At 41.2% G+C, this 23789-nt stretch overlaps 1 protein-coding gene across 1 annotated transcript in view; it reads left to right on the top strand.

Annotated features, from left to right (window-relative positions):
* Window positions 1-23789, top strand: part of LOC308075703 (uncharacterized protein) — a gene marked incomplete at its 3' end in the record, with an annotated part of 260820 nt that overhangs the window by 14779 nt on the left and 222252 nt on the right. The gene's annotated exons all lie outside the window — the stretch shown is intronic.

The following is a 23789-nucleotide window of genomic DNA, read 5'->3' as shown; positions in this document are numbered from 1 at the left end:
AAAACTGTGCTAGCTTGCTTTCTTTATTTCTTTGTTTCTTTCTTTCTTTCTTTCTTTCTTTCTTTCAATATATGACCTCAGGGTTACACCCGGTCCGGGTCACATGTTGACGTGTGCGTGTGTGTGTGCGTGCCTGCGTGCGTATGTGCCTGTAGGACTGTGTGCGTGAGGCCCTGGACTCATACAGGATAGTTAACGACCTGGGGAGGATGAACGGATCAATCGGCCTACGGCTCGACGGTCCACCCTCTCCTCTCCTCTCCTCTCCTCTCCTCTCCCCTCCCCTCCCCTCCCCTCCCCTCCTCTCCTCTCCTCTCCTCTCCTCTCCTCTCCTCTCCTCTCCTCTCCTCTCCTCTCCCCTCCCCTCCCCTCCCCTCCCCTCCCCTCCTCTCCCCTCCCCTCCCCTCCCCTCCCCTCCCCTCCCCTCCCCTCCCCTCCCCTCCCCTCCCCTCCTCTCCTCTCCTCTCCTCGCCACACACACACTCCATCAGCTAATTGGCTAACACCTCTAATGCTGCTAATTGCCATTAGCTGAATAGGCTGCTCATGGTGCATCGACACAGACGCACACGACCAACACACATGCTATAATGGAAGTCTTAAATGTTTCTAAGAGGTTGTTCAGAGACGGAGGAAGAATCGCTGCATGTCAGGAATGGATCTTTCTCCTTTAGCTCCCTATAATCCAAGTGTTACACAGATCTTTATACCTTCTCAGAGTCACACAAGAACGTCTGGTCAGTCCTTACATGGTTGCTTTACTAGTTGACTAAACATACAGTAGACATTTGGAAAGCCAACGCTTCACTGCCAAAGCCTTAATATTACGTCATCACAGTGTTTTTAGTGATTATGCTAGAGGGCGCTCTTCGACAACCTATGAATGATGGCTTGACTTGGAGAGAAGGATCCACCCGGATATGACGTCATCTAAAACATTCCCCCCCCCCCCCCGTCAGCTACAATAATATCACATTTATAAAAATACATTTATATCGGATTTATTTTCCCAAATTGCAAACAAGCTTTATTTAACTGACCGATAACTACAGAACGGACGATCGCGGTTACATTGATTTTATTATTTATAATTTTTTGGTGGAAAGAAAAGAGTATAGAAGTATTGCAGTACTTCTATACTGCAATATAGAAGTACTGCGACGCGTTGTGAGCTTGTAGATCTGCTATTTTCAAGTAGCCTAGGTATAAAATAGGGCTAAAGTGGTTAATGTATGTTTTATAATGTAATCATTTATATCTGCAAAGTAGCTAGTAACTCTGGTTTTCAAATAAGTGTAGTGGAGTAAAAGTACAATATTTGCCTCTGAGATGTAGTGGAGTAGAAGTAAAAGTACTGAAAATTGGAAATACTCCAGTAAAGTAAAAATACCTCAACATTGTACTTAAGTACAGTACTTGAGTAAATGTACTTAGTTACTTTACGCCACTGGTAGATATACAGTAAATGCACTGTGATAGCTGGTCCTGTACCTACAAACCATCTCTGTCGGGTGGAAATCTCATATATTCCTAAAAATGTAAAAACATTCAAAAGTAGCAGATCTACAAGCTCGATCGCCCGGCGTTTCAAGCTTATAGATCTGCTACTTTTGATGCTTTTGTGTGACGCTGTGGTATGCCCAAGTAGGGCGTTAATTTAGGAAAAAACACAACGTTAAACGAAATGTGACAAAAGATACAACAAAGAGACAACCTGAAAATACATGCTCACACACACACACGCACGCACGCACGCTCACACACACACTCGCAGTCCCTGCTGGCCACTGAATAATGGGCGAGCGATAATTGCAGGAGACAAGCCATGCATGTCACCTCTGTTATTACAGCTCTGTCATCAATATGGGCAGAGAGAGCGCACGCTTGTAGGTCTGCTATTTTTTTAATACCAACACAACACATAGGCTCTCAACTAGTGTTGATTTCGTCGACTAAAACTATGACGGAAAATGTTCGTCGACTGCCTTTTTTCACTGACGAATATAATATATATATATAAAAACTAAGCTATGATGACTAAAACTATGACTAAATATATTGACTATTACAAATAACAAACTAGACTAAAATGTTAGTGAGGGATCTAGTGATACCTGACTATTACAAATAACAAACTAGACTAAAATGTTAGTGAGGGATCTAGTGGAGAAGAGATCCAGTAGAACTGAAAGACAAGTCATTTTATGTTTCGTTGCGCTCGGGTGTTACGCTCTGAAAATAGCAGATCTACAAGCTCACAACGCGTCGCGCTGCGACACGTTGTGAGCTTGTTGTTGTCAGCCATTACGACGCCATCAAGGCACCGCCAACATACATTTTAGTCGACTAAACTGTAGATTTAGTCGACTATAACCTTATGATATTTAGTCGACTAAAACTAGACACAAAAACTAAAACATTTCAGATGACTAAAATATGACTAAAACTAAATCAAAATGTGCTGTCAAAATCAACACTGCTCTCAACAGTGGAGAGCCCTATTTCAACCAATCGGATTGCTTGGGCGGAACTACCTGTCGTGTAATGAGCATTAGTGTTATTATATGCAATTATATGCAGATAAGATAAGGTTGAGAATGGGTGAAGTGGTCCTTTAACACCGGGCTCACTTGCCTTCGCAGCATAATTATGAGAAAGTTTGAAGTATCATCAGGAGCAGCCGGGGTGATGGAAGTAAACCTTCGGGCTTAAGTGGTTAAGAATGTGTGTTTCTTTTTTAATAGGGTTGAGGTACAGAGGTCTGTTCTGTGCAGTGGGTGTGGGAACCCCCCCCCCCCCCCCTTTTAGCACTGATGTAATTGAGTTAAACTGAGGCCACAGACACGTCCCGGGGGGGAGAGGAGATTCTCTGTCTTCAATATAAAGGAAAAGAAAAGATAATAGATTAAAATAGATCTCCAAGGTCAATATGATCCCCAATGGAAAAGGCGTGTTTCCTCTCGCACGCACGCACGCACGCACGCACGCACGCACGCACGCACGCACGCACGCACGCAACCACACACACAACACACACACACACACACACATATACACACACACACACACAACACACACACCTCAAGCCTCTAGTCTTTTCAGCTAGTGATTGGATGACTCTACCCATCGAGAGAGAGAGAGAGAAGAGAGAGAGATGAGAGAGAGAGAGAGAGAGAGAGAGAGAGAGAGAGAGAGAGAGAGAGAGAGAGAGAGAGAGAGAGAGAGAGAGAGAGAGAGAGAGAGAGAGAGAGAGAGAGAGAGAGAGAGAGAGAGAGAGAGAGAGAGAGAGAGAGAGAGAGAGAGACTCACTCTATGGAGACTCTAGTATTATTTTCATATAATAATAATTGCTCAGAATTTATATAGCTCTTTTCTAGGTACCCTTCCATTTCTTTAGATAAGAAAAGGAAGGAAACAACGTTATAATAACGGCTTCTCAGCATGCAATCGATACAAATGTAACGTGGTGCTCTTTTTGTTCGGCTGGTGGAAACATTATGTGAATAAACTCCAGTCGTGGAAAAAAAAAAAAAAAAAAAAAATTACTTGAGTAAAAGTTCAACAGTGTTGGCATCAAAATATACTTAAAGTACCAAAAGTAAAAGTACTCATTATGCAGAATGTCCCGTTCCTCAAGTTATCATTATGTATAAAATGTATACAAATCTTTTGAAAATAGCAGATCTACAAGCTCACAATGTGTCGCATCGCGACGCATTGTGAGCTTGTAGATCGGCTATTTTCAATTAGCCAAAGTTTAAGTAGGACTGAAGTGGTTATTGTATGTTTTTGTACTCAAGTACAGTACTTGAGTAAATGTACCTAGTTACTTTCCACCAATTATGAACTACAGTAAGTACTGAGGTTTAGATGTCTGACATAAACGAAATGAAGAAGAAAAAAACATGAATTTACAGAACACATTGGAGCTATATATCTATGAAATCTATGAACAAAGTTTGTTCTGCAACACAATTGTATACAATGTGCGGTAAGGGTCGCTGCTTAATCTCTCTCTCTCTCTCTCTCTCTCGTCTCTCTCTCTCTTCTCTCTCTCTCTCTCTCTCTCTCTCTCTCTCTCTCTCTCTCTCTCTCTCTCTCTCAGGCAAGGGGTCCTTGACCTGAAACATGTTGAAGACCCCTGCTCAAACCTTAATACACTGGACCTGAGTTGTCTCTACTTACTCTGTGCTTGAGATCATGTCAGTATCATGTCAGTATCATGGTCAGTATCATGTCAGTATCATGGTCAGTATCATGCATATATATGTCCTGATGAAGGCCTGAACAGGCCGAAACGTTGACGAGCAATACATTCTGGAGCTTTTTGCAACCACCAGTGTGCAGACTTTATTCTTTTTCAGTATCATGGTCAGTATCATGGTCAGTATCATGGTCAGTATAATGTCAGTATCATGGTCAGTATCATGGTCAGTATAATGTCAGTATCATGGTCAGTATCATGTCAGTATCATGGTCAGTATCATGTCAGTATCATGGTCAGTATCATGGTCAGTATCATGTCAGTATCATGGTCAGTATCATGGTCAGTATCATGGTCAGTATCATGTCAGTATCATGGTCAGTATCATGTTTGTATCATGGTAAGTATCATGTCAGTATCATGGTCAGTATCATGTCAGTGTCATGTCAGTGTCATGTCAGTGTCATGGTCAGTATAATGGTCAGTATCAAGTCAGCATCATGTCAGTATCATGGTCAGTATCATGGTTTGTGTCATGTCAGTTTCATGGTCAGTATCATGGTCAGTATCAAGTCAGTATCATGTCAGCATCATGTCAGTATCATGGTCAGTATCATGTCAGCATCATGTCAGCATCATGTCAGTATCATGGTTAGTGTCATGTCAGTATCATGGTCAGTATCATGGTTAGTGTCATGTCAGTATCATGGTCAGTATCATGTCAGTATCATGGTCAGTATCATGGTCAGTATCATGTCAGCATCATGTCAGTATCATGGTCAGTATCATGGTCAGTATCATGGTTAGTGTCATGTCAGTATCATGGTCAGTATCATGGTCAGTATCATGTCAGTATCATGGTCAGTATCATGGTCAGTAGCATGGTCAGTATCATGTCAGTATCATGGTCAGTATCATGGTCAATATCATGTCAGTATCATGGTCAGTATCATGTAAGTATCATGGTCAATATCATGTCAGTATCATGGTCAGTATCATGTCAGTATCATGGTCAGTATCATGGTCAATATCATGTCAGTATCATGGTCAGTATCATGTCAGTGTCATGGTCAGTATCATGTCAGTATCATGTCAGCATCATGTCAGTATCATGGTCAGTATCATGTCAGCATCATGTCAGTATCATGGTCAGTATCATGTCAGCATCATGTCAGTATCATGTCAGCATCATGTCAGTATCATGGTCAATATCATGTCAGTATCATGGTCAGTAGCCTATCATGTCAGTGTCATGGTCAGTATCATGGTCAGTATCATGGTCAATGGATCATGGTCAATGGATCACGGTCAATTGGCCCCGACCCACAGGTTGAGAACCACTGATTTAGAGGTTGTGAGAGTTAATTTCATGTGGTTTATGGACATTTAGTGTGTGGTAAATGCTGCTGTAAGCAAAAGGACACTGTTTTAAGAATCATTTTGTATTAATAATACATTTCATTATTCAAGGCAATACAACAAAATAAGTGCTGAAACTGCACAAAAAGTACATCAGTAGAGATGAGAGAGAGAGAGAGTTCCTCAAAGTGTGTGCCACAGAACACTTTGACAATATTTGGAATTCATCACTATCACTTCAAGTAAAACGGACCTGACTTGCACTGCACTTTTTGCACTTTTTGGATCAACACCAAATCTCTTCGCCAAAAATATATCCAATCTACAAGCTCACAACGCATCGAGTTGTGACACGTTGTGAGCTTGTAGATCAGCAATCTTTAGGTGAATGTTCCGCCCAGAATAGGGATGCTGGGGTTCAAGTGGTTAAAAATAAACAGTTGTTTTCCATCTGTCCCGATGGAAAGGGGTATTCTCTCACGTTTTCCTTGTGATGTAATGTTAGGGTGAAAGATTTAAAACATTTTGTACCATAATATGACATAAATGTATAAGGTGTTATAAAGAATGTAGCTACTTCAAGGGTGTCGTGGGTGAAAACATTATTTACAGGGGTGCCCTGAGCCAAACAGGTTTGAGAACGACTGGACAAGACTGTCCCCGTCCTCACCACCTCTTCAGACGTGCATTCCCCACCTTAAATGGCCATGGCCATCGTTGCCCCTCAGTTTGGTCTTCTGCCACTCAAACAAATGGCATGCCCTGAGGCCACAGTGGCCTTAATGCCCCAGCTGACTGTACCACTTTCTCCTCTGTCTCTTTCTTGTCAATATGTAAGTCCCCATCTTTAAAGCAATCCAGTAACTTTGATTGGTGCAGATGATCAATCATGTGCCAGACAGTCTTTAGTTTTAATTATATACATATAACAAAATAAATCACGCATGTCTCACCTTCTTTCCCCTAAACTGATGGTGGTTTAGTTGGTAGCATTTCGTAGTGTGTGTGACTGACTGGTTTGACTAATGTGGGAGAGCAGAGGTGAGCTGCGACGTTGTCAGTCTACTCTAACATCTATATATCAAGCAATCGTGTAGAGCCAATCCCAGCATACTGTACAAATCGTCTGAGGCTTTCATAAATGCTGCACGTATACAGAAACCAGAGGAAGAGTTCATATCAGTCCTTCACTGGCTCCCAGTTAAAAACTGAATAGAATGAAAAATTCTCCTCCTCAATGGACAGGCCCCATTGTATCTCAAAGAACTCATCGAGCTTATGAACCTGCCAGAACACCATTGCGTTCACAGTATGCAAAAATGCTTACGGCTCCAGGAAACCCCAAAAAGGCTAGAACAGGAGGCAGAGCATTTAAGTTTCAGGCACCTCAGCTGTGGAACCTTCTCCCAGTTTCAGTCCGTGAAGCAGACACACTCTGTATATTTAGGACTAGATTAAAAACCTTTCTTTATGATAAAGCCTATAGCTGAAGTGTGTAGATGTAGACAGATTCCCATAGTGTGTATAGTCTCAATGTACAGGCTGATGATAGGTTATTGGTTTACGTATGTATTATTAGTTATTGTTGGACTATTGGTTTGTGTGTACTGCTTTGTTATTGGTCAACTATGTCTATGCATTTGATGTATTATTGATGTATTATGATGTTTTATCTTGTGTCCTTGCTTACTGTAAATCACTCTCTCTCCTCTCTCCCTCCCCACCTCCCTCCTTCCCCTCCCCTCCTCCTTACATCCCCTCCCTCTCTCCTCTCGTCCTCTCTCTCTCTTCTCCTCCTCCCTTTGGGTTGTGTGGGTTCATGTCCCATCGGTGCAATTGTAATGAACACTGTACGGACTCACGCTCCAGTAAGGCCTGCCACTAATTCCACTTCCGGGGACCCACTCCCTGGAGTTTCTTTTGTGTCTCCCACTTCCATGGACTGTTATTTCGGACCCCCAGCTGCAGATCAAGAATGTGACTGCGGACCGGGCCTCTCCTTGCAGCACGACTGTGGATTGCTAATATTATACTATATTATACTATACCGCTATATTGTATATTATCTCAACATTCTAGCAGATATACAAGCTCATAGCACGGCACTGAGTGCAAAGCTATTATTATATATATACATTTTTGACTCAAATCTTTGCTTCTGGGGGGGTCCCTGGAACACAACATATTTTGAGATGGGGGTCCGCGGACAAATACTTTTTGGAGGTCCTTGACATGAAAAAGTTTGAGAAGCACTGATTATAGCAACATACGTTAGGATTTAGAAGACATTTGTAGAATCCCCCAGAAGTCTGAAAAATATGTTTTGCCAGGGGGACCCCCATATTTGTGTTTAACTTTTTTAAACACAGAGGCTTGTTTCCATTGTGCTCCTGTCGTATCTGGTGGACTGTGAGTTACTGGGCCCGCTGGTTGTAATAAAGTGGAGAAGACGTCTAGATCATCCTGCTCTGCTCTGCTCTAATCTGCTCTGCTCTAATCTGCTCTGCTCTGCTCTGCTCTGCTCTGCTCTAATCTGCGCTGCGCTGCGCTGCTCTGCTCTGCTCTGCTCTGCTCTGCTCTGCTCTGCTCTAATCTGCGCTGCTCTGCTCTGCTCTGCTCTGCTCTGCTCTGCTCTAATCTGCTCTGCTCTGCTCTGCTCTGCTCTAATCTGCGCTGCTCTGCTCTGCTCTGCTCTGAGCTGCTCTGCTCTGCTCTGCTCTGCTCTGCTCTGCTCTGCTCTGAGCTGCTCTGCTCTGCTCTGCTCTGCTCTGCAGAGCTGCTGGGGCTTCCGGGTGCGCTGCACAGCGGCTGCACTGCGACCTCAGCGTGCCATGTATGCCTTATTGTTTAGTTATTTGTATTGTCCGTGTGCCTATGTGTCGTTACATGTGTAAAGATATGCAAGATGAATGCCTTAGAAATGGCTCTGCTGATCCTGTCGATTATTAACTCCTGTGGAAAATGCTGGTCGGTCGAACCTCAGACTCGACTCAACAGCAACAACGACCAGGCTTGCCTGTGTGTAGAGCCGAGATGCACTGCTGGCATTACGGCCGCCTGAGCCGAACACAACGGCAAGCCACGTCTACCTACCAGTGTTGGATAACATCCCCGAGGAGTTGATCCGAAACAAAAGGAAGAAGAAACAAGGAAAAAGAGGGGGAATTCGGAATCTCCTACGGAGGAGATTCACCTGCCCCCCCCGCTCCCTTTTATCGTTCTGGCCAACGTGCGTGCCCTGCACAACACAATCGGCACGATATGGACATACACAAGGTACAGTCTTGAATTTCGTGAGGCATCACTGTTTTGTTTCTCTGAAAGTTGGTTAAAGCCATCAAAACCAGACTCACTGGTCCCCGGATTCACTCTGGTGCGACTGGACAGAGGTGGAGGGAGCGGTTACGGTGATGTATGTGTGTACATAAATGATCTCTGGTGTCGATCCTATTCCGTCAAATTTAGGATATGCGATATGAGATCCTGGGCATGACTTTAAGACCATTCTATCTTCCCCGTGAATTTGGGTGCATTCTACTGTTTTTAGTTTATGTCGCTCCTAAAGGGCCAGGAAGAGCTGCACAGGCAGCAAAAACCATTGCTGACTGTGAACATGGACTACAGCTGCACTACCCAGAGGCACCAGCAATCGTGCTTGGAGACTTGAACCAGTGTTATCTAGACACTGTGTTGCCAGGATTTGAACAGTATGTCAAGGATTCGACTAGGAAAAATAACATTCTGGACAAGTGTTATGTGAACATTCCAAACGTATATGTTGCCAAGGTTGGGCCGCCTATGTTGTGTGCATGACTCCAGTTTATAAGTCAAAACTGAAGAGAGGAAAGCTGGAGAAGAAAGTAGTTAGGACATGGACAAATGAAAGCAAGGAACAACTAAAAGCATGCCTGGACTGTATAGATTGGGACACTTTTAGAGATGGTTCATTTGACGAAATAACCACCGTTACAAATGATTAAATACATTTTTGTGTTCAGCTGGTTGTTCCTACAAAGGAAAATTAAAATCTATCCGAACAATAAATCATATGTGACCAAGGACATAAAAGATGTAATAAATGAAAGAAAAACAGCCTTCATAAACAAATATTTCGGTGCACTTAAATTGACAGAAAAAAAGCTAAAAACAAAAATGAGGCAGGCAAAATTGGCACATAGACAGCATCTAGAGGATGCGTTTAAAGCCAAAAATCACAAAAAGGCATGGGATACTATGAAATCCATGACAGGAATGTCATCCCCAACCAAACCTATTGTGACAGACAATGAACTTGTCTTTGCTAATGACCTAAATACTTACTTTGCCAGATTCGAATCATTAGGCGATTCCTCTAAGTGCACTGAAATACTTAAGGCTGTAACACCTGCCCCCTCAGAGAGAATTATCATCGCTGAAGAGGATGTCAGGAAAGTGTTTTGGTGTACTAACACAAGGAAAGCTAATGGGCTGGACGAGTGCAGTGCTTTTCTCCTCAAAAACTTTGCATAATATCTCCTGTGTGGCAACCAATATTTCAAACCTCTGTAGACACACACACAATTCCTCTGTGTTGGAGAACCTCACTCATAAAACCATTACCCAAAATCCGATGTCCAAAAGAACATAAGGATTATAGACCAATAGCTCTCACTTCAGTGATCATGAAATCACTGGAAAGAATACTGTTGCAACTTCTTGTGAGTATAACTAAAGACAAAGACGACCCCTGTCAGTTTGCGTATAAGAAAGGTTGCGGTACAGAGGATGCGGTTGTCACACTGGTCCACTTCATTACAAAACACCTAGATAAGTCTAATAAGAATCATGCAAGGGTGCTGTTCTTAGACTTCTCTTCAACTTTCAATACAATACAGTCTGATATTCTGGTGTCAAAGATGGTACAGTTGGAATCCATGAATCCATACTTAATTCACTGGTATGCTTCCTTCCTTACTAACAGAGTACAGAGGGTGAAAGTGAACAGAACCCTCTCCTCAGCATCAATTACTAATGTTGGTGCTCCCCAGGGTTGTGTAAGCTCAGCTGTACTTTTCACCCTTTATACTGACAGCTGTCGTACTGAGGAATGTCTTTGTCTGAATGTCGCACTGACACACCAGACCAATACATTCTAAAGTACTCTGATGTTCCAGTGATCCTGGACTGCACCAACACAGAGTAAATAAGGTGGTGGAGTGGAGTGATAACAACGCTCTTATCATTAACACAAAAAAAGACAGAAGAGATTGTTTTTGGTACTCCGCTAGAGAGACACAGATCCCCCATTACTATTCATAGTGAACAGATCAACCAGGTATGTTCATATACATACCTAGGAGTAGTAATAGACCACCTTTTGTCATGGAAAGACCAGATTGAATCAGTGGGTAAGAAGACAAAGCAAAGAGTCTATTTCCTTCGCCGTCTGAGATCTTTGGTGCTAATACTAGTAGACAGATTCTTCTTTTGTTTTTCACTTCTGTTATTATGAGTTTCAGTACTGTAGTACCACCTGGTATGGATGTCTGTCTGTCTGTAGCCTTAAAGTCACAACTGATGCAGCAACTGAACATTTGTTCAAAGATTGTTGGACAACCACTTCAGAGGCTCCATACATCTACGTATAATAACAGTATGTTAATGTTGGCAAGGAATATCACTTCAAACAGTAGCCATGCTGTGTATGGAGAATATATGGTGCTGCCTTCAGGAAGGAGATACAGTGTTCCAAAATACAATAAGGTTAAACTGAACAGGTCCTTTGTCCATCAGACGACAATGAGGCTTAATCAGGAGTTTGGGCCAGGGGTAGGCTGAGTGGTGGACATTGCTCTTGTCTTTGTACGTCTTTATGTATGTATTTTGTTTTGTTTTCTTGTGTCATGTCAAATATGTTTGCTGTTTATGTGTTGCATACATGGCTGCTGGGTCGCAAGACAAATTTCAGTGTGAACTGACACTAAGTATTATCGTATCGTATCAGTTTCAGAATCACCATTTATTCAGCAACAAACAGCATGGTACCCAGGGAGCCCCCGTCCTACAGCCCTTCGGCTTGGACTGGGGCACAGTACTGAGTTACATTTTCAATCAGCCTATATACTGTAGGTAGCTCACACATTCAAAACAGGCGGGTACATTTGTGTGTGTGGGGGTCAGTGGGAACCCCCCCCCCCCCCCACCAGTCGAAGATCAAGCCCTTTGATTTGAACATCTGCCGACCTAATCTGCAACTGTATGTCGGGAAGGATGGAGTGAAGACAATGGCCTGGACCTGATGTCTTTCAGGTTAACAATGGAGATGTGAATCGCACTTCACACCCAGCTTCAAGCTAGCAGACACTTCTCCTCTTCAGACAGTGTGTTAAGATTAGCATCAGGCCTATACAACATGTCTGTATGCAAACGTGGACTCTAGTGAAGTCATCTTGACATATATGGTTTATATTCAATAAATATAAACAGCTTGGGGTCCATAATATACGATACTCCATAAACATTCAAACATCTAGACAAGCAACAAACCATGCAAAGAGAAAAATATTTTAACTGCATATTTATTTTGACATGTATTTTGTTTGTGTAGCCCAGGTGATAAGTCACTAATTTCTTTAAGGGTTAAAATAAATTAGTCCAGGAAACTGAAAATAATTTAGTTCCAAAAATAAGTGGTTAACCTGTTTGACTCCTTTATCAATTAGCATTAATATGAATAGATAATGCTTAGTTCATGTTTTACATTCAATATGAAAACCAAATACCTTAACTGATAAAAGACTACGGAGTGTGGTTTTATGTTGTGTGAATGTGGGTATGAGTGGGTGGATTGAATGCAGTGATGTGTTCTACAGTGGTACGCTGTATACGCAGTATGCCCTGTAGTTTTTTTTCGTCGCCACCGTCTACATCCAAAAACTGTTCAAAACAGCGTATCTGATACGGTGATACGGTCCGATACGCTACTGCCCAGGAGTGGCTGGGGGGCAGCAAGAATGTGGTCTGTCTAGTGTAACTCTGAGTTGATGGCTTATCATGTGTGTAGCTATTGTTCTTGAGGTGATAAGTAATGGCTGCTTATATGGCTGGTTATTGTCAAGTTCATGGTTGATTAAGGTCATGGTTTAACTTTAAGTTTGAAGCTATAATTAATTAAGGTTTGAATTAATAGTTAGGGAGAGAGATAGGGAACCAGGTTTTTGAAAACCTCTGAGGGTATGTTATCTGTGTTTGCAAGTTTGCTACATTAATACTGTTAAACAGTTATAATTCATTGTTTTGCTCAAGTGTTTTATTTTGGGTAAAAGCCAATTGATTTGTTCTCATTTTGGAGTATTTCAGTTATTTAAGTATTGTGTTTACAAGTAATTATTTTATTCTTAAAAAGGTTTATTAAGCCTTGTGTTGTATTTTTGTTGGTCAAATATTTGTTAAATAGTGTGTCATTTATGTATTTGTTCATTTCATTTATTGTTTATTTCATTTCAAGTTTAAAAGGGATTTCATCTATATAAGAAAACTAAAAAGACAAAAAACATAAACCTTCAGTAAAGTGGATTCCCTTAAATTTAAAAACCTTTGTCTGGGTCAATTATTAAAAACCATACAGTATTTCACATTTCATAAAGGTACTGTGAATTAGTGTCTAAGGTGACAGGTCTGGTTTGCAGGGTATTTTGAAGTGACACCCAAAACAGGTAAACCTTTTTGGTATCTACCTAGATTATTCGAACTCAAACACCCCACATAGACTGTTGGGGTGCTACATTTGTATCGTTGTTTGTTGTTAGTGAAAGCAGAATGAAAACTAGTTTGAAGCACGCAGCATGGTAGCCCACTGTGTTAACACAATGTCTACGTGGTTCGAAGGTCGAACGTTCAAATCCTCCTGCTTCTTTGCTCTGAAGCATGTTTTACAGTTTACAGTTACAGTTTAGGCATTTAGCAGACGCTCTTGATCCAGAGCACCTTGCAGTAAGCAAGGACACAAGATAATACATCATAACACATCATAATGCACATAATACATCAAATGCATACAAATAGTAATCTGATAATAAAGTAATACATAAGTAAACCAATAATCTAATAACTAATGCATACGTAAACCAAGAACCTATCATCAGCCTACTTTGAAACTATACAAACTATAGGATGCCAGGTCAACAATGACCTGGCATCTGTCTACATAACATGCTATCTAAGTTACATTTTAGCCTTTGCATAATCCTGCAAGGACATCAAGGCCATAGGGCAAGTGCTACGGGCTGAGGTGGAGTCTTCAGATTACGGCAGAAGTTTTGAAGACTAACATTCAGAAACGACACTTAGAAGGACTAAAAGAAACGTGTGTAAATGTGTTGAGGTGCCGTAGGGCAGCGGATAGTTGGTGCACACCTCTGTGGGCTTTGGCATAGGGCCACACGGTGACCAGAGGCACAGGTTCAAGTCCGGCCTAGGGAGGCACTGGAGGCAATATTCATGGATACACTCATTACAGTGGGGGCGGGGAGCAGTGACGCTCCTTGTTGTTTCCACACAGTAACGTTGGGGGGTCATGGCAACAAAAATAACACCCACCTGACCTTATATATAACCACGGTAACAATGTCAATTAGAAAAGCTATTGAGACAGCTGTTTCCTTCATAATGCAATGACTTCATTAGTTTTTGTTTACAATGTTGGCAGTGGTGTAAAGTAACTAAGTACATTTACTCAAGTACAGTACTTAAGTAACATTTTGAGGTATTTTTTTTACTTTACTGGAGTATTTCCAATTTTCTGTACTTATACTTCTACTCCACTACATCTCAAAAGCAAATATTGTACTTTAGTTACTTTGCAGATATAAATATATGACATTATAAAACATACATTAGGCTAACCACTTTAGCCATATGTTATGCATCGGCTATTTGAAAATAGCCGATCTACAAGCTCAAGGTCTGCTATTTTCAAAACATTTTGTACTTTTACTTTTGGTACTTTTAAGTACATTTTCTACATTGCAGTATTGATACTTGTACTTATGTAAAACATTTGATTACTTTTTCCACCATTGAATGTTGGACAAAAGGCCATGTAAGTGTAACATACATAGAAAAGCAGCTGTCTGTGTCCAAAACATTTGCTGTGTTCACTTCATGATGTTAAGTACACCAACATGCATGGTACTTGTAATGGAACATGGCTTTACTGCCTCTAGTGGGCATAGTTCCTCCTTTTTCTTTAAGTTTAGTACCTCCCTGTCTCCAGGGGGCGCTGTTTATGTTGTTGAGCTGCAGCTGTTTGCTACAGGAAGTGACCAGACTTCCTTTTCCCCCTGTAAACATTCCTGTTGGGATTAGGATCAAACGTTTAGAGGTTAGGTGTAGGGGTTGGAATTAGAGTTCAACAGCATGATTTACACTTAGATCTTTAAGCTTGTTGTGAGCTTGTGGATCTGCTACTTTTCGGCTTTTAGCTCACGGTTAAAAATGGCAAAGGCTAGCAAAAGTGGCAATGTATAGTCATACGTGTGTGTGTGTGTGTGTGTGTGTGTGTGTGTGTGTGTGTGTGTGTGTGTGTGTGTGTGTGTGTGTGTGTGTGTGTGTGTGTGTGTGTGTGTGTGTGTGTGTGTGTGTGTGTGTGTGTGCTCTAGGCGTGGTGAGCAGTTATTAATTAGGTGTAAATAGAGCTCAGGTGTGAAACAGACTCCAGGTTTGGTTCAGTTCAGATTGAACTCCAGCAGCTCTCCACTTGCAAACAGGTAACTGAACATTATTATTAACCGCCAACTTTTAACAGCTTTGTTTAAAATAATTCAGTTTGGGGAAAACTTTAGTTACTTTTCAGATATAAATATATGACATTATAAAACATACATTAGTCTAACCACTTTAGCCATATGTTACTAGTCTGTGAATTAATTACATTAAAATGGACAAAATGAGGCATTATATTTTATAACAGAGTGAAGGAAACTCTTTCAAACTACGCTCTGTTCCAATGGCTCATAGTGTCCTCTAAACCAATGGTTCTTAAACTTTTACATTTCAACTCTGACCGTACTACTGGAACCAAATGGACCTGTTAGGGTCGGGTCCATTTGGTGCCTTTTAGACCAGTGCACCAATGCAAGGGTCTATTTGAGAGTGTACAGATTGTAACCAAATGGACCCTTACCGGTGAGAGACAGCGAGATCCCAAACCGACCCGACGCGGGTCGGTACCGGTCGCGACCGGGTCGACGGAGTACCGACACAACCGACCTTTAACCGACGCACTGACGCTTTCACCGACGCTGCCACGGAAGCGTCGCGACCGGGTCGACGGAAAACCGACGCAGTACCGACGGAGTACCGACGCAGTACCGACCACCGACCTTTAAGTAACCTCCTACCGACTCCGCTGACCCCGCTGTGGCGGAGTTTTCTTTTTCATTTTGCGCATTGATGTTGAGATTTCATTAAGCCAGATCTTTGTCAATTTTACTTCAATTCTTATCATTTTAATGTTTATATGATCTTTAAAGGTTATATTTTAATTTGGTATCAGTCATGATTTTTTTGTAATTTATTAAGATTTATTTCCTTATTTTCTCATGGCACCAAGTCAATTTCCGATCAATCTACCATATCTGCAGTCTTCTGGCACAGCTGTTCCCCCCCACCTTCTATCTCTATCTCTCTCTCTCTCTCTCTCTCTATCTCTCTCTATCTCTCTATTTCTCTATCTCTCTATCTCTCTATCGCTCTATCTCTCAACACGAGTTGCCAGGTTCTGGAAAGAAACAAGCATCCAGTGTTAAATCGTTCGCCATTAACGGCAGGCTCGCAGGAATTTTCAGCGCATGTTTGACTATCATGAGACTCTACAATGAATCGTAGTAGAGAAAAAAATAACATTGCGTTGGTTATAATAGACGAACTTCACTAACCCACTCGCTCCCATTATAACAACGGAGGGTGTTTAAAAAATGACGACAGGGGAATATATGGAAAAAAAGAACGCCACTTTTTACGTCGCTAGGTGAGTAACGAGACATGAAAGATAACACTTAATTTGTCCGGAATTCTCCTTTAAAAAAAAGACTGCTGCTGTTGGCATAGGCTATCAGGTCGATTTCGGATACCGCTGTCTCTCTATAGGCTATACCTGCCAACCTCAGACCGTCAGATAAAATGACACTTCTGTTCTGGGGGGGTGGGGGGGATGTTCATCAGTGTGGACGATTATTGTTATGCAGTTATATTTATCGTACTTTGGTGTGAACAGACTTTATAGGTTCGACTCATCTGCCTAAACGTTCAAATTCCAAATATGAATTGCTTACCTCATGGCCAGGGATGTTAAAATTATGTTCGGGCCCTCCAAAGTACTTGTCTCGTCCGTATTGTTCAATAAAAATACTTTAATCCGATCGGTGGCCATTGTCTCATAATGTATATGAGTGATACACCTCTCAACCATTGGGGTCACGTATTTGAAAGCACATAGAGAAAATACGGAAGAAATGTCCACCAATCCGATTCAAATGTTTTTTATTGAACAATACAGAAGATACTGGTATTAATGAGTAAACGTCCATAAATGTAACATCCGTGGCCATGAGGTCAGCACTTTATTTATTTGAAATATGAACGTTTATGTGATTTACGGTCTAAAAAGGGAGACATTGCAACAAACAGGTTGAAGTTCATCCATGACTGTCATGATATGACATTGATGTTTCAGGGCTAAACTCGTTCATGATTAGGCTACGCCGTTCTCAAATAGATTAGCCAAAATAAATAAAATAGCCTACTGCGGCACTTGGGTATGCACGTTTTATTACTTGATGCTTTGATAAGGGCAGTCAATCCACATAATCAAAGCTGTAACGTTATGCGTTATGATCATATCAATCAATGAAATTAGATATTAAAGAAAGGAGCCCCACAGTCCGTGTATTATGGCCGGTCCAGTAAAGCAGCTGTACAATGTAATCAAAATGTTTTAAAATGTCCAAATTTCATACAAATATTTTGAAATAACCAGATCTACAAGCTCACACAAGCGATGCATTGTGACATTGTAGATTGGATTGATGCCAATGAAAGTTATTAGCGGAACCTTTTTTTTTCTTCGAATTTTTATCATTTTATTTTGTTGACTTCAGAGCCATGTTTTTCGAATGCAAAAATTAAGCTGTAGGCTACATATATAGCCCATTGTAACCCATATAAACCTACCCTAAAAAAAAGGCGTGTCTGTGTGTCTGTCTGTCTATCTTTAAATCTATCTAAATATCTATCTATCTATCTATCCCCCCCCCCCCATAAATAATATCAGTCCAGTAATGACAGCCCCGAATGTAAGCTCCCAACACCATGATTAGCAACACGTTGTTCAACAAATAGCAGATCTACAAGCTCAGTTATTGTGAGCTTGTAGATCTGCTATTTTCAAATAGCGTATGTATAAAATAGGTGTGAAGTGGTTATTGTATGGTTCATAATATAATAATTTATATCTGCGAAGTGTAGGATTATTATAATTATTATTCTTATATTATAATTAAGAAAAGCGCATCGGTTAGTGTGATTGAGTGCCTCCCACGGCCTGGGTCTGTCTGTCTGTCTGTCTGTCTGTCTGTCTGTCTGTCTGTCTGTTGCATTTGACCAATGAAATGAATGAATTCCTAATTTATGCACGTGAAAACAGAACTACAAGCTCACAACACGTGTGGATGCAATGAGTTGTGAGTTTATATTCAGCCCCACCTACCAGGTTTATTGACCAATCATACGTCCCAAGCTTAATTTATGGACGTAACATCACAGATTTACAAGCTAACAACGCGTCTCTCCCATGAGCATTGCAGCTTGAAGATCTGTTTTATTTGTTGATCACACAGACAGCTCCCAAAGTCCACGCCTGCTTTCTTATTTATTTCATATACCTCAGGACACCTACGGTATTCAATGGGCAGTCATTTGAAGATCGCGCAATAATTAACAGCTAAACTGTAGATAGATAGATAGATAGATAGATAGATAGATAGATTGATTGATTTAGGGATTTTAATCTAATTTATTATGTGTGCGTGTGCGTTTGTGTGTGTGTGTTACTGCCGCGGACTTCTGCCAGGCAGGCAGACAGACAGACAGACAGACAGACAGAGGCCTTCGAAGCACACTCACTCACACCAAAAATAGAGTGGGCATTAGAGACATGTGGGCACTTGGAAGAGTGTATCCAATTTAAACATCCGCAGAGATGAGAATTACGTATCTGCCCGTCCGTCCGTCCGTCCGTCCAACAGACAGACAGACAGACAGACCCAGCCAGGCCGTGGGAGCGCACTCAATCACACTAACCGATGGCTTACTTTAATTATAATATAATAATATTAATTATAATAATCCTACACTTCGCAGATATTAATTATTATATTATGAACCATACAATAACCACTTCAGCCCGATTTTATACAAACGCTATTTGAAAATAGCAGATCTACAAGCTCACAATAACCGAGCTTGTAGATCTGCTATTTGTTGAACAACGTGATGTTAATCACCGCGTCGGGAGCTTACATTGGGGGCTGTCATTATTGCTGGACTGATATTATTTATGGGGGGGGGGGGCAGCTGTATATATTGCTGGAGATAGATCGATAGATAGATATTTAGATCGATTTAAAGACAGACAGACAGACAGACAGACAGACAGACAGACAGACAGACAAGCCAATCTACAAGCTCCATCGCCTCGAAGCGCAAGGCATTGTGAGCATGTAGATCGGCTATTTTTTTGGCAGAGAGCTATCGGTGGATGGAAAAATAAATACAATATAAGGGGTCCCTGCTTCATCTCTCTCTCAGCTAGGGGGTCCTTGGGCTGAAAACCCTTGTGACAGATGATAGATTAATTGACAGATAGATACATAGATAGATAGATAGATAGATAAATAGATAGATGCATAGATAGATAGACAGATAGATAGATTATGTTACGTGGTGGAAATAAATTACAGAAAATAAGAAAATAAATTACTGATACCAAATGAAAATATAAACTTTACAGATCATATAAACATTGAAATTATAAGAATTCAAGTAAAATTCAGAAAGATCTGGCCGAATGAAATCTCAACTGCTCTGTTTATTACGCGCGTGTAAATAAATGAAAGAAAATAAATGATAATAAATGATAATAAATGATAATAAATTCATGCCTGACACCAAATGAAAGTATAAACTTTACAGATCATATAAACATAAAAATTATAAGAATTCAAGTACAATTGCCAGAGATCTGGCCGAATGAAATCTCAACTGCTCTCTGTCTCATGCGCAAAATATACAATTACTATGAGTCACCCCTTGGGTGGGGGGGTCCCGGTGGGGGGGTGGGGGGCACGCAGGTGGGGGGGGGGGGGAGAGCTGCGCCAGAAGAGTGCAGATATGGTCGATGGATCAGAAATTGACGTTGCGGTGCCATGAAGGTTCGACTCCGTTGGTGGGTCGGTATGGGGGTCGGCGGGTAGCGACTGCATCATGGCAGCGTCGGCGGGGTCGGTGTCGGTTGCGTCGGCGCAGGCCGCGACGGCGTCGGTTGGGTCGGTTGGGTTGCGACGGCGTCGGTTCAGTCGCCACGGCGTCGGTTGTGTCGCCACGGCGTCGGTTGAGCCGCGACGGCGTCATGGCAGCGTCGGGTCGGTTTGTGATCTCGCTCTTCCTGTTACCGGTCTAACTCTGGTTGTACACTCTCAGAGTTAAGACGGGTAAGGGTCCATTTGGTTACATTTGGGGGGGTAATTAGAAGTGTGGGTGGGGCTGACAAAGCTACATCCACAAGGGCCCATAACGTTTTCCTAAATGTGACCATGGTCATGTAGGCCTATACAACTAGACAGTGGTGTAAAGTAACTAAGTACATTTACTCAAGTACTGTTCTTAAGTACAACTTTGACATGTAGTGTAGAGTTTGTAGCTTGTAGATCTGCTATTTTCAAAAGATTTTTGGACATTTTACATATTTGAAACATTGTGAAATGTAACATTGTCAAATACCTTTGGGGGGTAATTTGAAATGTGGGTGGGGCTGACAAAGCTATATCCAAAAGGGCCCATAAATGTTTTCCTAAATATGACCATGAATAACTGAAAACTTTTTTCCTTTTGTCTTTTCAGGATATAAAGTCAAGAAAGAAAAGTCACGTGAATAAGACTGCTGCAGTGAAGATTGGTGTTCAAGGCAGGAACTCTATGCTGCTATCCAGTGAAGATTGTTGTTGAAGGTAGGAACCATGTTTTTATTCCTTTTGTTGCTGCTAGGGGTTTTGCCACAAAAAAAAAAAACACAAAACGAAGGCGCAGGCATGGAGCTCCTGGTTTACTGGGATGGGGTTCAATTCCCCGCTGTGCCCTGCTCATTGTGTTGGCATTTATATTTGAACTCTCACATTGAATTGTTAAATGTATTATACAGGCATCAGCCTTTAGTATGGATCACAATGTAGAGCTATAACTTTTTAACGTATCTTTAAAAAAAACTACTTCAATCTGAATGTATATGGAGACTCTGTATCCAGATGTATACTTATCAGCTCTGCGCATAATGGATTATTTAAAAGGCGTTAAGTAATTTTTGTTAAATCATTGCCCCCTCTTAAGATAAAGCTGTATATTCTGAATGTCTGATCTAATCATTCTTGTTTTCTAGGGAAGCGACGGCCAGTGGCTGACTGCAGTGTTCGGGCCTTGAACCTGTAACCTTCGGCTCTCTATGCAGGAGTAGGGTAGAGAGGGGGTGGAGTAGAGTAGGGGGGCGGAGTAGGGTACAGAGGTGGCGGGGTAGAGAGGGGGCGGGAGTAGGGTAGAGAGGGAGGGGTAGTAGAGAGGTGGCAGAGTAGCCGACGGAATAGGCTAGAGTGGGGGCAGAGTAGGGGGCTGTGGTGGAGGGGGTTATGGTTAGTGTGTGTGGAGGTGAACTCCTATTTGGGTCTTCCTCTTATTGCGAATCTAATGAAATGTCACCGCCACACACAAACTCTAAGCATAACCCTCTCCTCCCTCTGTACCCCGCCCCCTACCCTACCCTACCCTACCCTACCCAGCCCTCTACCCTACCAGTTTTGGTCTCAGTTACTAAGGTGGTGACTGGATTTGAACCAGTACACTCCTACAAGTTATTCTACAGATATCAACCAATTTATCCGCTGTCCCAACTTACCGGGACACTTCACGTGAGTGGAAATCGAACCCAGGACTGCTCGGTTATTGGACATCAGTGAGCTATCTGTTGGCTGACAAATACTGCTTTCTTTGTGGTTCTAAGTTGATGTTCTGGAAGCCAGCCTGCAAAGTAAAGCATCACAGTAAAGATTCCAGTGGGATTCGAACCCATGGCCTCTGGATCATGTATACAGCGTCTTATCCATTCACCTACAGCTGTGTCTATAGATTCTGTGGTTCTAAAACATGTTGTTGTCATGGCCTCCCCCAATGTGAAAAGATGTAGTCTCCCCCATGAAAAAGATTTATATTTTACAAAAAAAAAGAAACTAATTAACTAAAAGTATATATATTTATTCCAAATGTGTTGATATTTTCACACAATGTCAGGGTTAAGAATCGAACTCATAACCTTCTGTTTCTCAGGCAGGCTCTTAATCCAGCAGGCCTCTGTGCCATGTCCAAAGATTGAAGGCCAAATAGATAAAGACAGAAAAGCCAGAGGCTTGTTTCCATTGTGGTTCATAAACATTCAAACATATAGACAAGCAACAACAAACCAGAGACAAAATAATATGTTGTTAAAAGCTTTTTCTTTTTTGTATTGTTGTGTGTTGTTCGTCAAAGAGGAATGAAGACCAGACCACAGACAGGTAGTCAATAGCTCAGTGTGTAAAACACTGCCTACATGATCCAGAGACTGTGGGTTCAAACCCTGCTCACTTCTTACCCTGAACCTCTCCTTTACTGAAGAGGTTCAGGGTAAGGAGTGAGTGAGGTTTGAACACACACACCCAGAAACCCTTAAAAGCAACACAGAAAGCAGTGAATTTCAGGCTGTACTGATGGCGTAGTGGACTAAGTCATGGTCACAAGGACTAGCATTGCTAGGACTAGTTGGCGCGGTCCCAGTAGGGCTAATGGCTAGAGTCCCTGTGTCCCAGTAGGTTACTCACCCAAGTGGGCGTGGGGGGTGGGCGCGGGGGCTTCTCTCCCCCCGTGGTTTCCAGACAATAAAGCGGAGGGGTTATAGAAAAAATATAAATGGGCAGCTGAACTATTACAGAAAGCGGAAGGAAGGGGTGGAGCTAGAGAGAGGAAGTGGCGGAGCTAGAGGGCGGTGCTAGATAGAGGAAGGGGTGGAGTTAGAGAGAGGAAGGGGCGGAGCTAGCAACAGGAAGGGGTGGAGCTAGCGACAGGGAGAGAGAGAATACAGAGATAATATAGAGACACTAACACTATAATATGGACACTAACACTATAATACAATATAGACACTATAATATAGACACTATAATATAGATAATATAGAGACACTATAATATAGACACTATAACATAGATAATATAGACACTATAATATAGACACTATAATATAGATAATATAGAGACACTATAATATAGACACTATAATATAGATAATATAGACACTATAATATAGATAATATAGACACTATAATATAGAGACACTATAACATAGATAATATAGACACTATAATATAGAGACACTATAATATAGAGATAATATAGACACTATAATAAAGAGACACTAACACTATAATATATAGATAATATAGAGACACTATAATATAGAGACACTATAACATAAATAATATAGACACAATAACATAGATAATATAGAGACACTATAATATAGATATATTTTTCATATTAGTTATGCGATAGTTATCATATAGTATATATTAGTTGTGCGATAGTTATCATATATATATATATTAGTTATGCAGATAGTTATCATATATATATATTAGTTGTGCGATAGTTATCATATAGTATATAGTATAGTTATCATATATATATATTAGTTATCATATATATATTAGTTATGCGATAGTTATCATATATATATATTAGTTGTGCGATAGTTATCATATAGTATATAGTATAGTTATCATATATATATATTAGTTATGCGATAGTTATCATATATATATATTAGTTGTGCGATAGTTATCATATAGTATAGTTATCATATATATATTAGTTGTGCGATAGTTATCATATAG

This window comes from Gymnoscopelus braueri (genome assembly GCF_963280865.1).
Source record: "Gymnoscopelus braueri genome assembly, chromosome: 20".
Taxonomy (NCBI): domain Eukaryota; kingdom Metazoa; phylum Chordata; class Actinopteri; order Myctophiformes; family Myctophidae; genus Gymnoscopelus; species Gymnoscopelus braueri.
This window is presented reverse-complemented; position numbering and strand designations above follow the sequence as displayed.